Source organism: Balaenoptera physalus, assembly GCF_965194825.1.
Source record: "Balaenoptera physalus genome assembly, chromosome: 10".
Lineage (NCBI taxonomy): Eukaryota > Metazoa > Chordata > Mammalia > Artiodactyla > Balaenopteridae > Balaenoptera > Balaenoptera physalus.
Genome location: NC_138889.1, coordinates 33,776,493 through 33,790,613, shown reverse-complemented (window position 1 = coordinate 33,790,613; position 14,121 = coordinate 33,776,493). Strand labels below are relative to the sequence as shown.

General features: G+C 37.3%; 1 pseudogene across 1 annotated transcript; it reads right to left on the bottom strand.

Annotated features, from left to right (window-relative positions):
* Positions 1-234: 234 nt before the first annotated feature.
* On the bottom strand, positions 235-4,254 carry LOC309636676 (small COPII coat GTPase SAR1B pseudogene; annotated as a pseudogene). Its single transcript has one exon. The product of its transcript is annotated as a small COPII coat GTPase SAR1B pseudogene (transcript).
* Between the last annotated feature and the right edge of the window lie 9,867 nt (positions 4,255-14,121).

The window sequence follows — 14,121 nt, the reverse complement described above, 5'->3', positions numbered from 1 at the left end:
AGATGAGGGCAAGCTAATTAATGTCCATCAGGAAAGACAGAGCTAATGCATAGCAAATAGAAGGTCAAAGTTGGGGTTCAAAAGCAAGCCAGGCCTGGACTTCCCTGGCAGTCCAGTGGTTAGGATTCGGCACTTTCACTGCCGTGGGCCCCAGTTCAATCCCTGGTCGGGGAACTAAGATCCCACAAACCGCACAGCACGGTCCCCCTCAAAAAAGCAAGCCAGGACCAGGAAAGAATGGTGTAAGGCTATTCTGTCAAATTCAGTGGCCACTAATCACATGGGCTCCTGAGCACTTGAAATGTGGCTAGCACCACTGAGGAACTGAATTGTTAATTTCAGTTTAGTTTAAACTAATTTATTTTGAAATTTAATAATTGAACCAATGTAAAAATTTTTTCATTAAATACAACTCCACTGTTCTGAGAAGATTACATTGCACCTTAACCATCGAATCATGTAAATGTTACTGTAATGTTGTAGTGTGCACGGTGGGCCTGTGTCTTTTCTAGCATTACACATAGACACATCACCAATCTAGTTGGTGTCAACAAAATGATTTAAATGTTTTTTCCTACACATTGATGTAACATTGTAACACAATTATTTGGATGTTTATACAGAAAGCACCAGTTACAGTGATACCTATGTAAATTGTAATTGGTAATCAAATGGAAATACTTATTACTTCAATTAAAACATAGTTATATTATTGTTCTAATTTAAAAATTAAGTATGGACAAAATTTTAAGTTTAGAACTAGGGCATACTAGTGATGTAGAATCAAATGGAGATGCAGAAGCCAGTCCTACAACTAGAGCAATAAAGGAGAAAAAAGACTAGGGGAAGATGTGTCCCAAATTTCACAAGTCATGGCAATTGCAGCTTTTTGTGGCCAAGCAAAACGAAAAAGTGGTTTGCTTGATGTATAAGTGTTCTTTAAGATAATAAAGCAGACAATATTAAAGACATTATCAGAAAATACATGGTGTATTTGATAAGTTTCCTCTCAACAGTCAAAAAGATTTGAAAAGAATAGACTAAATTAGTTGCCAGAAGTCAGAAATGAATATCCAACAGCAATTTAAAAAATCATGTCTAACAGGGTTTGAGCTTGTAACTTTAGCTAGATAATAAATGACTTAGATTCTTGCACAAAAGAGAAAATCATTTTTAGATGGAAACATGGTAAAAGAAATTATTATTTCACTTATGGAAATATTATAAAATTATTAGGAAAAGAGTAAAAATCATATTTCATAAAAAATAAACTATCTTCAATGAAGTCATCGAACAATTGCCCATGGAATACAAGCCCTTCTTAAGAATATCAAAGATCGATTGATTCAGAACTGGAAAGACTGCAAGTACTTTTCTTTAACACATTCCAAGTGCTTAGGATGTCATGCCTAATTAATACTTTGGTTATGTTTAGTCTCAGAGGACTTCCAAACTTATGAAGAAGTGTTGTCAACTCATAGACTAAAAAGCAAAATTTGTGGCATAGATATATTTGAAATTTTTATGACTGTCAAAGAAAAATTTCAGCTAAATATGAAAAAAATTTGTTTATATCATGATGGAGGTGCTTCAGCTCTTACGTCAAAAATCTGGATTTATAGGAATTTAAAAATAAGAGACTGATGTTTCCCTTATTGCTTTCTTCCACAAAATGATACATATTGAAAATATTTGTGCTCAGTTTTCTGAATCAGACTCATGGAAAGTGTCATGGATACAGTTATTAAAATTGTTCCATATATACATGCCAATGCTATGAATCAGCACCAGTTTATGGCACTGTTGAAAGAAGTAGAAGACCCTGAATTTAATGATCTTGTGTTGTTTACCAATGCTCATTGGTTGAGTTGTAAAAGAATTTTACCAAGATTTACTATGCTGTTAACCCCAATTCAAGATTTTCTTGAAACAAAAGAATATTTGCCACATTTTCAATAATGGCAGACAAAACTTGGCAGTTATGATTTACGTTTTCTCAGTCATATCACGCTGCATGTGAACAGGCAAAACTTGAAGCTCCAAGGAATAGAACAGCTTATTTGTAATCTAGATCTATAGATATAAGAATTAATGTTGATATTGAAGTTTTTCATAATACTAGTTAATAATGATTTTACACATTTTTCTAATATGAATTAATAGGCAGAATATTTTAATTATAACCAAGAGTGTTATATAAATTGTCTGAAAAAAAATCCAAAAAAATTTGAAGAACATTTTGTTTGCTAATGATAAATTTAGGGTTTCTTTGCCTCCTCCCCCTCCAACTTTATTGAGATATAATTGACGTATAACATTGTGTAAGTTTAAGGTGTACAATGTGAGGATTATGCAATGATTACCACAATAAGGTTAGTTAGCACATCTATCACTTGACATAATTACCTTTTTTTTTCTTTTTGAGGAGGTGGTGTTGAGAACATTTAAGATCTAGTCTCTTAGCAACTTGCAAGTATACAATACAGTATTGTTAATGATAGTCACCACACTGTACATCAGATCCTCAGAACTTGTTCATTTTATAAGTGGAAGTTTTTACACTTTGACCAAAAGAGTTGCTTTCAATTTACGCAATACCCCCTTTGAATTTGAAGTTAACACTGAATTGTCTTGTTAGTGAACTTACTAACCTTTGACATAGTTTTGAAATTGATATGCTTTTAAGGATGTCAAACCTTAGAGTTTGTTTTATTGCGTGATGTTTGTGTAAGAAAAATTATTGAAAACTGTAAGACATCATCAATCAGCTAATTATTAACTGTACACTTAAACTAGGTGGACATATAATCTAAAATTTAAAAACTAGTTTCAAAAAGTAGACAAAAATTTAAGATCATGAGCTTTTCAATATGGCTTATATTTGTAGTTTCATATTGTTAAAAAGTGCTTCAAATGTACAGCTGGAAAGTTGCTCTTTATACTGTAAATATTGCTTGGGGTAATATCAGATTGTAAACTGTAAAAACTAATTATTTTTATGGAATGATAAAGTTAACATTGTGATAACCAGTTTTCAATTCTCACTCGAACTGTTGATATAATTTTAATAATCTAAATAATCTGTTTTATAACCAACAACATTCTACTGAATTCAAGTTATGAATGTTGCATGATCATATCTCTGAGTGGGCCTGAATGGTGAGACCTGGAACCGATTCAGGTTGGTGTTAATGACCTGTACCTGCAGAGGACGTGTTCTCGGTAACCTAGTCTTTTGAGCATACTGCACATGAGAACTTAAAGGTTGGCATTCAGCTCTTTCCTGTTGTCTGATCGTGTAAACCAAACATCTCTCGTAACCTCTCTTCACTGATGGCTTCAGGTCTGTTGATCTTATTCCCAAGAATCGGTATAGACACATTAGAAATGGTTTCAACTGTCATTAGTGAATCAAGTTCTTCTTTTGATTCTAACAGCCTTTTATGATCTGCACAATCCACCAGAAGTGTAATGCCATTGATAGCAGGAAGGTAGTTTTTCCACACTCTTTGAGCTTGAACATGTTCACCCAGATCAAAAGTTGCAAAGCTCATGCCAGTAATCATTAGTTCTTTTGAAAGGGGAGGTAACGTTAGGACATGTGTCCAAGTCTGTCATCTTTTAGCATATATAGCAATGTTGTTTTTCCCACATTATCCAATCCAAGAAATACCAATTTGCCAGTTCTCTTATATAATCCTAAAAACTGTAGCATTCTGCTGAAACCACTGTATATCCAACCAAATATGAAGGACCTATCCATACCTTAGAGTCTGCAACTGAAGACAATGCTATTCCTTGCTTGGCATTGGCCCTACAGCCTCTGAGACTGAACTGCAAATTGTGATGATTGCTTGATGTGCTTTTGCTTCAAAGTCAAATCAATTCCTCTTGGAAAAGATGAACAAGTTTTGTCAATGTGGATGCAAATATTAAAAGAAAAGAACTTTTCATATTCAATTTAGTTATTTGAAAAATTTTAAGTATGTTTGGAACAACTTGGGTATGTGATACTACTTTCTCAACTTTGAATTTTTAAAAATCTTAAAATTAAAAAAAATTTTAAAATCAACTCAAGTATTTTGATGTAAATTTACATCTGAATTGAGATGTGCTCTATGTGTAAAATACATATGGACATTGAAAATGTAGTACAAAAACAGTAAAATATTTTTATATTGACTCCATGTTGAAATGTTAATATTCTGGATATATTGAGTTATATAAAATAAGTGACAATTTCACTGCTTTTCACTTTTTAAAAAGTGAAAAATTTTAAATTACATATATGGCTCACATTATATTTCCACTGGACAGCATGAGTCTAAGGCTCTTATCACGAACAGTGTAGGAGTGTCAAGAACTCACATTTTCATACATACATGGGGATGTGAAGCTACTTCAAAGGACTAGAAGCAGAGTAGACAATTTTACACCTTTCCAGGTCTGTTGGATTGTCAGCTCAAAAGTGGGGTGCAGTACTGTGCTGGCACGTGTTTAACAATTGGTTCTCTGGGGTAAAAAAGTCCCTGTTTTTTACTATTATCTACTTTCCATGGTATAAATACTCCCACCATGGCCCATTTCAAGCTACCAAGTGGACATCGCTGGGAGTTTGGAAGAAATACTGATAATTGGCTCTTGCCAGCAGGTAGCAGCCAGCTTCAGTACACCACTAGCTGGGACTATCTATTACTCTTCATCGTTTCTGCAGTATCTCGCATAGAGATCAACAAAGAGTAAGCCCATTTTAAGTATTTGTTGAATGAACAAATGCTTCTGCTAGCTACAAATCTCCTGTTGTTTCAGTTTTCCCCTGATCTTTTAACTTTTCTGAAATGTACATTCCTAAAGTTGAGGGTAGACGTATGACTACAATAAGCATTCTCTTATTGAATGTGTTGTACTGTCCAGATCTCCCTTAGCTCTGAGTCATTCATTATCCCGGCTGTTGGGAGTATTATGTGCTGATGTTGTTCAGCTGAAACTCTCCGAAGGAATTCTACGGCTCTGAAAGAAGCTGCCTCCCCCATGGTTTCCCAGGCAGCTCTCTGCATCTAATGACTTGTTAATGTGGGAGTCCAGCTCTGGCCCCTTCAGTTAGAGACATTTTTGAAGAACCATCCAAGTTTGAAAGTTTCCTGTGAGACCTGCTGCGACCTCTGTTGCAACTATATTATGACTCAATTTATACATCTGCTCAGCCCTGCTTCTTTCATTCCTTTGTGCGGGTGGTCTCTGAAAGCACTGCCCCATACCCCACCTGCACACCGTCTCCAACTCAGGGTCTGTTTGTCAGAGAATGCAACCTACAACAGTCGTAACAAAAAACATCAAAGACAACTTTGCTCCTTTCACTCAGGGTCAGTGTGATTTTTAGTCAACCAGTTCTGCCATGTTGGTTACAATGAGGGCCAGATCTTACCACTTCCTCTGTCTTATAGAGATGAAATTTACAAGCAAGGTAAGTTAAGAAGTTCTATTTGAGAAGATTCCTAAGAATTTTCATTGTGGATGAATTTAAAAGCATGAGTTAGCAGTGGGGGGGGGGAACCTTCAAGATGGCAGAGGAGTAACACATGGAGATCACCTTCCTCCCCACAAATACATCAAAAATACATCTACATGTGGAGCAACTCCTACAGAACACCTACTGAATGCTGGCAGAAGACCTCAGACTTCCCAAAAGGCAAGAAACTCCCCACATACCTGGGTAGGGCAAAAGAAAAAGAAAAACAGAGACAAAAGAATAGGGACGGGACCTGCACCTCTGGGAGGGAGCTGTGAAGGAGGAAAAGTTTCCACACCCTAGGAAGCCTCTTCACTGGCAGAGATGGTGAGTGGGCGGGGGGAAGCTTTGGAGCCACGGAGGAGAGCTCAGCAACAGGGGTGCAGAGGGCAAAACGGAGAGATTCCCACACACAGGTTAGGTGCCAACCAGCACTCACCAGCCTGAGAGGCTTGTCTGCTCACCTGCCAGGGTAGGTGGGGGCTGGGAGCTGAGGCTCGGGTTTCAGAGTTCAGATCCCAGGGAGAGGACTGGGGTTGGCTGCATGAACACAGCCTGAGGGGGCTAGTGTGCCACAGCTAGCTGGGAGGTAGTCCGGGGAAAAGTCTGGAACTGTCTAAGAGGCAAGAGACCATTGTTTTGGGGTGCACAAGGAGAGGGGATTCCCTCCCTGTGTGCCCACAGAAGGCAGAACACCACCTAAGCAAGCTCCAGAGACGGGCGTGAGCCGCGGCTGTCAGCTCGGAGCCCAGAGACAGGCATGAAATGCTAACGCTGCTGCTGCTGCCACCAAGAAGCCTGTGTGCAAGCACAGGTCGCTATCCACACCTCCCCTCCCAGGAGCCTGTGCAGCCCACCACTGCCAGGGTCCTGTGATCCAGGGACAACTTCGCTGGGAGAACACAAGGCGTGCCTCAGGCTGTTGCAATGTCACGCTGGCCTCTGCCACTGCAGGCTCACCCCGCATTCCAATTATGACTACCGTACCCCTCCCTCCCCTGGCCTGAGTGAGCAAGAGTGCCCTAACCAGCCACTGCCTTAACTCCCTCCTTTCTGGGCGGGGAACAGATGCGTGAGGGTGACCTACATGCAGAGGTGGGGCCAAAACCAAAGCTGAACCACAGGACCTGTGTGAACAAAGAAAAGAAATGGAAATTTCTCCATGCAGCATCAGGAGCAGCAGATTAAATCCCCACAATCAACTTGATGAACCCTGCATCTGTGGAATACCTGAACAGAAAATGAATCATCCCAAAATTGAGGCGGTGGACTTTGGGAGCAAATGTAGACTTGGGGTTTGCTGTCTGTGACTGATTTGTTTCTGATTTTTCTGTTTATCTTAGTTTAGTTTTTAGCGCTTGTTATCATTGGTGGATTTCTTTATTGGTTTGGTTGCTCTCTTCTTTTTATTATTATTATTATTATTTAAATAATTTTTTTCCTTTCTTTTTTCTCCTTTTCCTTCTGAGCCGTGTGGCTGACAGGGGCTTGGCGCTCCAGCCTGCTGTCAGGCCTGACCCTCCGAGGTGGGAGAACGAGTTCAGGATATTGGACCACCAGAGACCTCCCAGCCCCACATAATATCAATCGGCGAGAGCTCTACCAGAGATCTCTGTCTCAACACTAAGACCCAGCTCCACCTGACAGCCAGCAAGCTCCAGTGCTGGACGCCCCATGACAAACAACTAGCAAGACAGGAACACAACCCCACCCATTAGCACAGAGGCTGCCTAAAATCACATTAACTTCACAGACACCCCAAAACACACCACTGGACGTGGCCCTGCCCACCAGAAAGACAAGATGCAGCCCCACCCACCAGAAAACAGGCAGCAGTCCCCTCTACCAGGAAGCCTACACAAGCCACTGCACCAACCTCACCCACTGGGGGCAGACACCAAAAACAATGGGAACTACGAACCTGCAGCTTGTGAAAGTAGACCCCAAACACAGTCAGTTAAATGACATGAGAAGACAGAGAAATATGCAGCAGATGAAGGAGCAAGTTTAAAACCCACAGATCAAACACATGAAGAGGATTTAGGCAGTCTACCTGAAAAAGAATTCAGAGTAATGATAGTAAACATCATCCAAAATCTTGGAAACAGAATGGAGAAAATACAAGAAACATTTAACAGGGACCTAGAAGAACGAAAGAGCAAACAAACAATGATGAACAACACAATATATGAAATTAAAAATTTTCTAGAAGGAATCAATAGCAGAATAACTGAGGCAGAAGAACAGATAAGTGACCTGGAAGATAAAATAGTAGCAATAACTACCACAGAGCAGAATAAAGAAAAAAGAATGAAAGGAATTGAGGACAGTCTCAGAGACGTCTGGGACAACATTAAACCCACCAACATTTGAATCATAGGGGTCCCAGAAGAAGAAGAGAAAAAGAAAGGGACTGAGAAAATATTTGAAGAGATGATTAGAGTTGAAAACTTCCCTAATATGGGAAAGGCAATAGTTAATCAAGTCCAGGAAGCACAGAGAGTCCCATACAGGATAAATCCAAGGAGAAACATGAAAAGACACTTATTATTCAAAGTATCAAAAATTAAATACAAAGAAAAAATATTAAAAGCAGCAAGGGAAAAGCAACAAATAACATACAAGGGAATCCCCATATGATTAACTTTTGATCTTTCAGCAGAAACTGCAAGCCAGAAAGAAGTGGCAGTACATATTCAAAGTGATGAAAGGGGAAAAGCTACAACCAAGATTACTCTACCCAGCAAGGATCTCATTCAGATTTGATGGAGAAATTAAAACCTTTACAGATAAGCAAAAGTTAAGAAAATTCAGCACCACCAAACCAGCTTTACAACAAATCCTAAAGGAACTTCTCTAGGCAGGAAACACAAGAGAAGGAAAAGACCTACAAAAACAAACCCAAAACAATTAAGGAAGTGGTAATAGGAACATACATGTTGATAATTACCTTAAATGTAAATGGATTAAATTCTCCAACCAAAAGACACAGACTGGCTGAATGGATACAAAAACAAGATCCATATATATGCTGTCCACAAGAGACCCACTTCAGATCTAGGGACACATACAGATAGAAAGTGAGGGGATGGAAAAAGATATTCTGTACAAATGGAGATCAAAAGAAAGCTGGAGTAGCAATTCTCATATCAGGCAAAATAGACTTTAATAAAGACTAAAAATAAAGAGACAAAGGAGGACACTACACAGTGATCAAGGGATCAATCCAAGAAGATATATCAGTTGTAAATATTTATGCACCCAACATAGGAGCACCCCAATACATAAGGCAAAGGCTAACAGCCATAAAAGGGGAAATTGACAGGAACAAAATAATAGTAGGGGACTTTAACACCACACTTTTACCAATGGGTCAGATCATCCAAAATGAAAGTAAATAAGGAAACACAGCTTTAAATGACACATTAGACAAGACGGACTTAATTGATATTTATAGGATGTTCCATCCAAAAACAACAGAATACACTTTCTTCTCAAGTGCTCATGGAACATTCTCCAGGAGAGATCATATCTTGGGTCACAAATCAAGCCTCAGTAAATTTAAGAAAATTGAAATCATATCAAGTATATTTTCTGACCACAACACTATGAGACTACATATAAATCACAGCAAAAAAACTGTAAAAAATACAAACACATAAAGCTAAACAATACGCTACTAAATAACCAAGAGACCACTGAAGAAATCAAAGAGGAAATCAAAAAATACTTAGAAACAAATGACACTGAAAACACAACCACCCAAAACCTATGGGATGTAGCAAAAGCAGTTCTAAGAGGGAAGTTTATAGCAATACAATCCTACCTCAGGAAACAAAAAAAATCTCAAATAAACATCATAACCATACAGCTAAAACAACTAGAGAAAGAAGAACAACAATTTAAAAAAAAACCCAGAGTTAGCAGAAGGAAAGAAATCATAAAGGTTAGATCAGAAATAAATGAAAAAGAAATGAGGAAACGATAGCAAAGATCAATAAAACTAAAAGCTGGTACTTTGAGAAGATAAACAAAATTGATAAGCCATTAGCCAGACTCATCAAGAAAAAAAGGGAGAAGACTCAAATCAACAGAATTAGAAATGAAAAAGGAGAAGTAACAACTGACACTGCAGAAATACAAAGGATCATGGGACATTACTACAAGTAACTATATGCCAGTACAATGGACAACCTGGAGGAAATGGACAAATTCTTACAAAAGCACAACGTTCCAAGACTGAACCAGTAAGAAATAGAAAATATAAACAGACCAATCACAAGCACTGAAATTGAAACTGTGATTAAAAATCTTCCAACAAACAAAAGCCCAGGACCAGATGGCTTCACAGGCAAATTCTATCAAACATTTAGAGAAGAGCTAACACCTACTCTTCTAAAACTTTCTAAAATATAAGAGAGGGAGGAACACTCCCAAACTCATTCTACAAGGCCACTATCACCCTGACACCAAAACCAGACAAAGATGTCACAAAAAAAGGAAACTACAGGCCAATATCACTGATGAATATAGATGCAAAAGTCCTCAACAAATTACTAGCAAACAGAATTCAGCAGCACATTAAAAGGATTATACACCATGATCAAGTGGGGTTTATTCCAGGAATGCAAGGATTCTTCAGTATATGCAAATCAATCAATGTGATACACCATATAAACAAACTGAAGGATAAAAACCATATGATCTTCTTAATAGATGCAGAAAAAGATTTTGACAGAATTCAACACCTATTTATGATAAAAACTCTCCAGAAAGTAGGCATACAGGGAACCTACCTCAACATAATAAAGGCCATATATGACAAACCCACAGCCAGCATCATTCTCAATGGTGAAAAACTGAAAGCATTTCCTCTAAGATCAGGAACAAGACAAGGTTGCCCACTCTCACCACTATTATTCAAAATAGTTTTGGAATTTTTAGCCACGGCAATCAGAGAAGCAAAAGAAATAAACAGAATACATATCAGAAAAGAAGAAGTAAAACTGTCAATGTTTGCCAACGACATGATACTATATATAGAGAATCCTAAAGATGCTGCCAGTAAACTACTAGAGTTAATCAATTAATTTGGTAAAGTTGCAGGATACAAAATTAATGCACAGAAATCTCTTGCATTCCTATACACTAACGACAAAAAATCTGAATGAGAAATTAAGGAAACAATCCCATTCACCATTGAACCAAAAAGAATAAAATATCTAGGAATAAACCTACCTAAGGAGACAAAAGACCTGTATGCAGAAAACTATAAGACACTGATGAAAGAAATTAAAGACAATACAAACAGATGGAGAGATATACCATGTTCTAGGATTGTAAGAATCAGCACTGTGAAAATGACTATACTACTGAAAGCAATCTACAGATTCAATGCAATTCCTGTCAAACTACCAATGGCATTTTTCACAGAAATAGAAGAAAAAATTTTACAATTTGTATGGAAACACAAAAGACCCTGAATAGCCAAAGCAATCTTGAGAAAGAGAAATGGAGCTGGAGGAATCAGGCTCCCTGGCTTCAGGCTATACTACAAAGCTACAGTAACAAGACAGTATGGTACTGGCACAAAAACAGAAATATAGGTCAATGGAACAGGATAGACAGCCCAGAGATAAACCCACGCACCTATGGTCTCCTTATCTTTGATAAAGGAGGCAATAATATACAATGGAGAAAAGACATCCTCTTCAATAAGTGGTGCTGGGAAAACTAGACAGCTACATGTAAAAGAATGAAATTAGAACACTCCCTAACACCATACACAAAAATAAACTCAAAATGGATTAAAGACCTAAATGTAAGGCCAGACACTATAAAACTCTTAGAGCAAAACATAGGCAGAACACTGTATGACATAAATCACAGCAAGATCCTTTTTGACCCACCTCCTAGAGAAATGGGACCTAATGAAACTTAAAAGCTTTTGCACACCAAAGGAAACCATAAACAAGACGAAAAGACAACCCTCAGAATGGGAGAAAATATTTGTAAATGAAGCAACTGACAAAGGATTAATCTCCAAAATATACAAGCAGCTCATGCAGCTCAATATTAAAAAAACAAACAACCCAATCCAAAAATGGGCAGAAGACCTAAATAGACATTTCTCCAAAGAAGATACACAGATTGCTAACAAACACATGAAGGATGCTCAACATCACTAATCATTAGAGAAATGCAAATCAAAACCACAATAAGGTATTGCCTCACACTGGTGAGAATGGCCATAATCAAAAAATCTACAAACAATAAATGTTGGAGAGGGTGTGGAGAAAAGGGAACCCTCTTGCACTGTTGGTGGGAATGTAAATTGATACAGCCACTATGGAGAACAGTATGGAGGTTCCTTAAGAAACTAAAAATAGAACTACCATATGACCCAGCAATCCCACTACTGGGCATACACCCTGAGAAAACCATAATTCAAAAAGAGTCATGTGCCACAATGTTCATTGCAGCTCTATTTACAATAGCCAGGACATGGAAGCAACCTAAGTGTCTATTGACAGATGAATGGATAAAGAAGACGTGGCACATATATACAATGGAATATTACTCAGCCATTAAAAGAAACGAAACTGAGTTATTTGTAGTGAGGTGGATGGACCTAGAATCTGTCATACAGAGTGAAGTAAGTCAGAAAGAGAAAAGCAAATACCGTATGTTTACACATATATATGGAATCTTAAAAAAAAATTGTTCTGATGAACCTAGGGACAGGATAGGAATAAGCACGCAGATGTAGAGAATGGAGTTGAGGACACGGGGTTGGGGGAAGGGTAAGCTGGGACGAAGTGAGAGAGTGGCATTGACATATATACATCATCAAATGTAAAATAGATAGCTAGTGGGAAGCAGCCGCATAGCACAGGGAGATCAGCTCGGTGCTTTGTGACCACCTAGAGGGGTGGGATAGGGAGGGTGGGAGGGAGACGCCAGAGGGAGGGGATATGGGGATATATGTATACGTATAGCTGATTCACTTTGTTATACTGTAGCAACTAACACACCATTGTAAAGCAGTTATACTCCAATAAAGATGTTAAAAAGAAAAATAAATAAATAAATATAAGCATGAGTTTGCTGTCTGAATAGTTAGAATCCTCATAACTAATATGTCTTAAAATTTTTGATTTACTACTTGGAATGTTGTGATTTTTACTATGTCATTGTAGGAAATACCAACTTACTGCGATGATTGACCTCAGCCCCATTCAGCATTTTTGCACCTATCAGAACAACAGGAATAATTGCCCAACGTTGAAGCACTCCTAATCATATAAGAGGGGGGCTATTTTCAAAACTCCTTTATTGATAAAACCTGACACCTCAAGTATTCTCAGTTTCTGAGCCAACATATTGTACTTTAATTTAATGCTTTTCATTTTATGAGAAAATGTTTCTCAATCTACCCAAAAAGCAAATTTATCTACTTTTGCCTTTCCAAATTCATGTTTTTTCAAGTATAAAAATAGAATAACATAAAGTCAGGTAGTTCTATTCAATTATTGAATAAAATTCTATAGACCATTTTAGAGAAGTCCATTGCATGAGTCAGAATTTTTTTTCTTTAACAATGCCTTTTGCCATATATTAGATTAAATTGTGTTTTCCTAATTTGATCTGCAGACTAAAACAAAAGCAAGTTATATGAAATGAAATAATAAGAATTTGCTTTATCTTGTAATTTCTGATCTTAATTAATCATAAATGAATATTACCTTCTAAACACTTAAAAATCATTTTGTCAACATATTTGCCAAACATCCAGAAGAGTAGTCTCTTATTTAAGGTTTTTTCCTATAGTACCTGATATGCAAATACAGTCTAGTAAAATATGTCAAAATGTTCTTCATAAACTCACTTTATCATCACAATAGCTCCACATCTAACATTTATTCTCATTGTCATAATATACTTCTAGAGAAATCAAAATTTTTATTGGTAGTTGTAAATGACTTTTCAAGTATGTCTAAGGGATAATCTGTTATTGAATAATCACTGATGATTCCTATTTGGTTATGGGCACCTTAAATTACTGAATCTGAGGCTAGGTGTCTTTCAACATTTCTGGAAAAGTCTCAGCCACTACCTCTCTATTGGATTTTCCTGTCTCTTTATTATCTCTTTCTGGACCTTGAATTAGACAAACACAAGACCTGTCCTCCATGTTTAACAACATTTTCATTTTTCCACTTCTTCATCTCTCTATGCTACAATCTAGTAGTTTCTACAGGCTGCTTATCCAGTTCACTAATTATTTCTTCATTAGCAGTTTGAGTATTTCATCAAGGTTTTAATTTCAATGATTATTTTTCAGCTTCTAGAAGTTCTATTTTGTTCTTTTACAAATCTTCCTGTTTGTTTTTTTATAATCTCTTGCTCCTTACCCATGTTTTCAATTCCCTCTTTTATTTCTTTAAACATCTTAGATGTACTTCTTTTATATTTGGTGATTCTAATATGTCTTGTGACTTTTACGTGTAAGCTCATATTCGTTGGGGCTCCATCAATGGTTTTGTGAGACCTAGTATGAGGATGCATTCCTCCAGAGAGAAACTGAGTTTGCTCCTGCTTTGCAATTTATT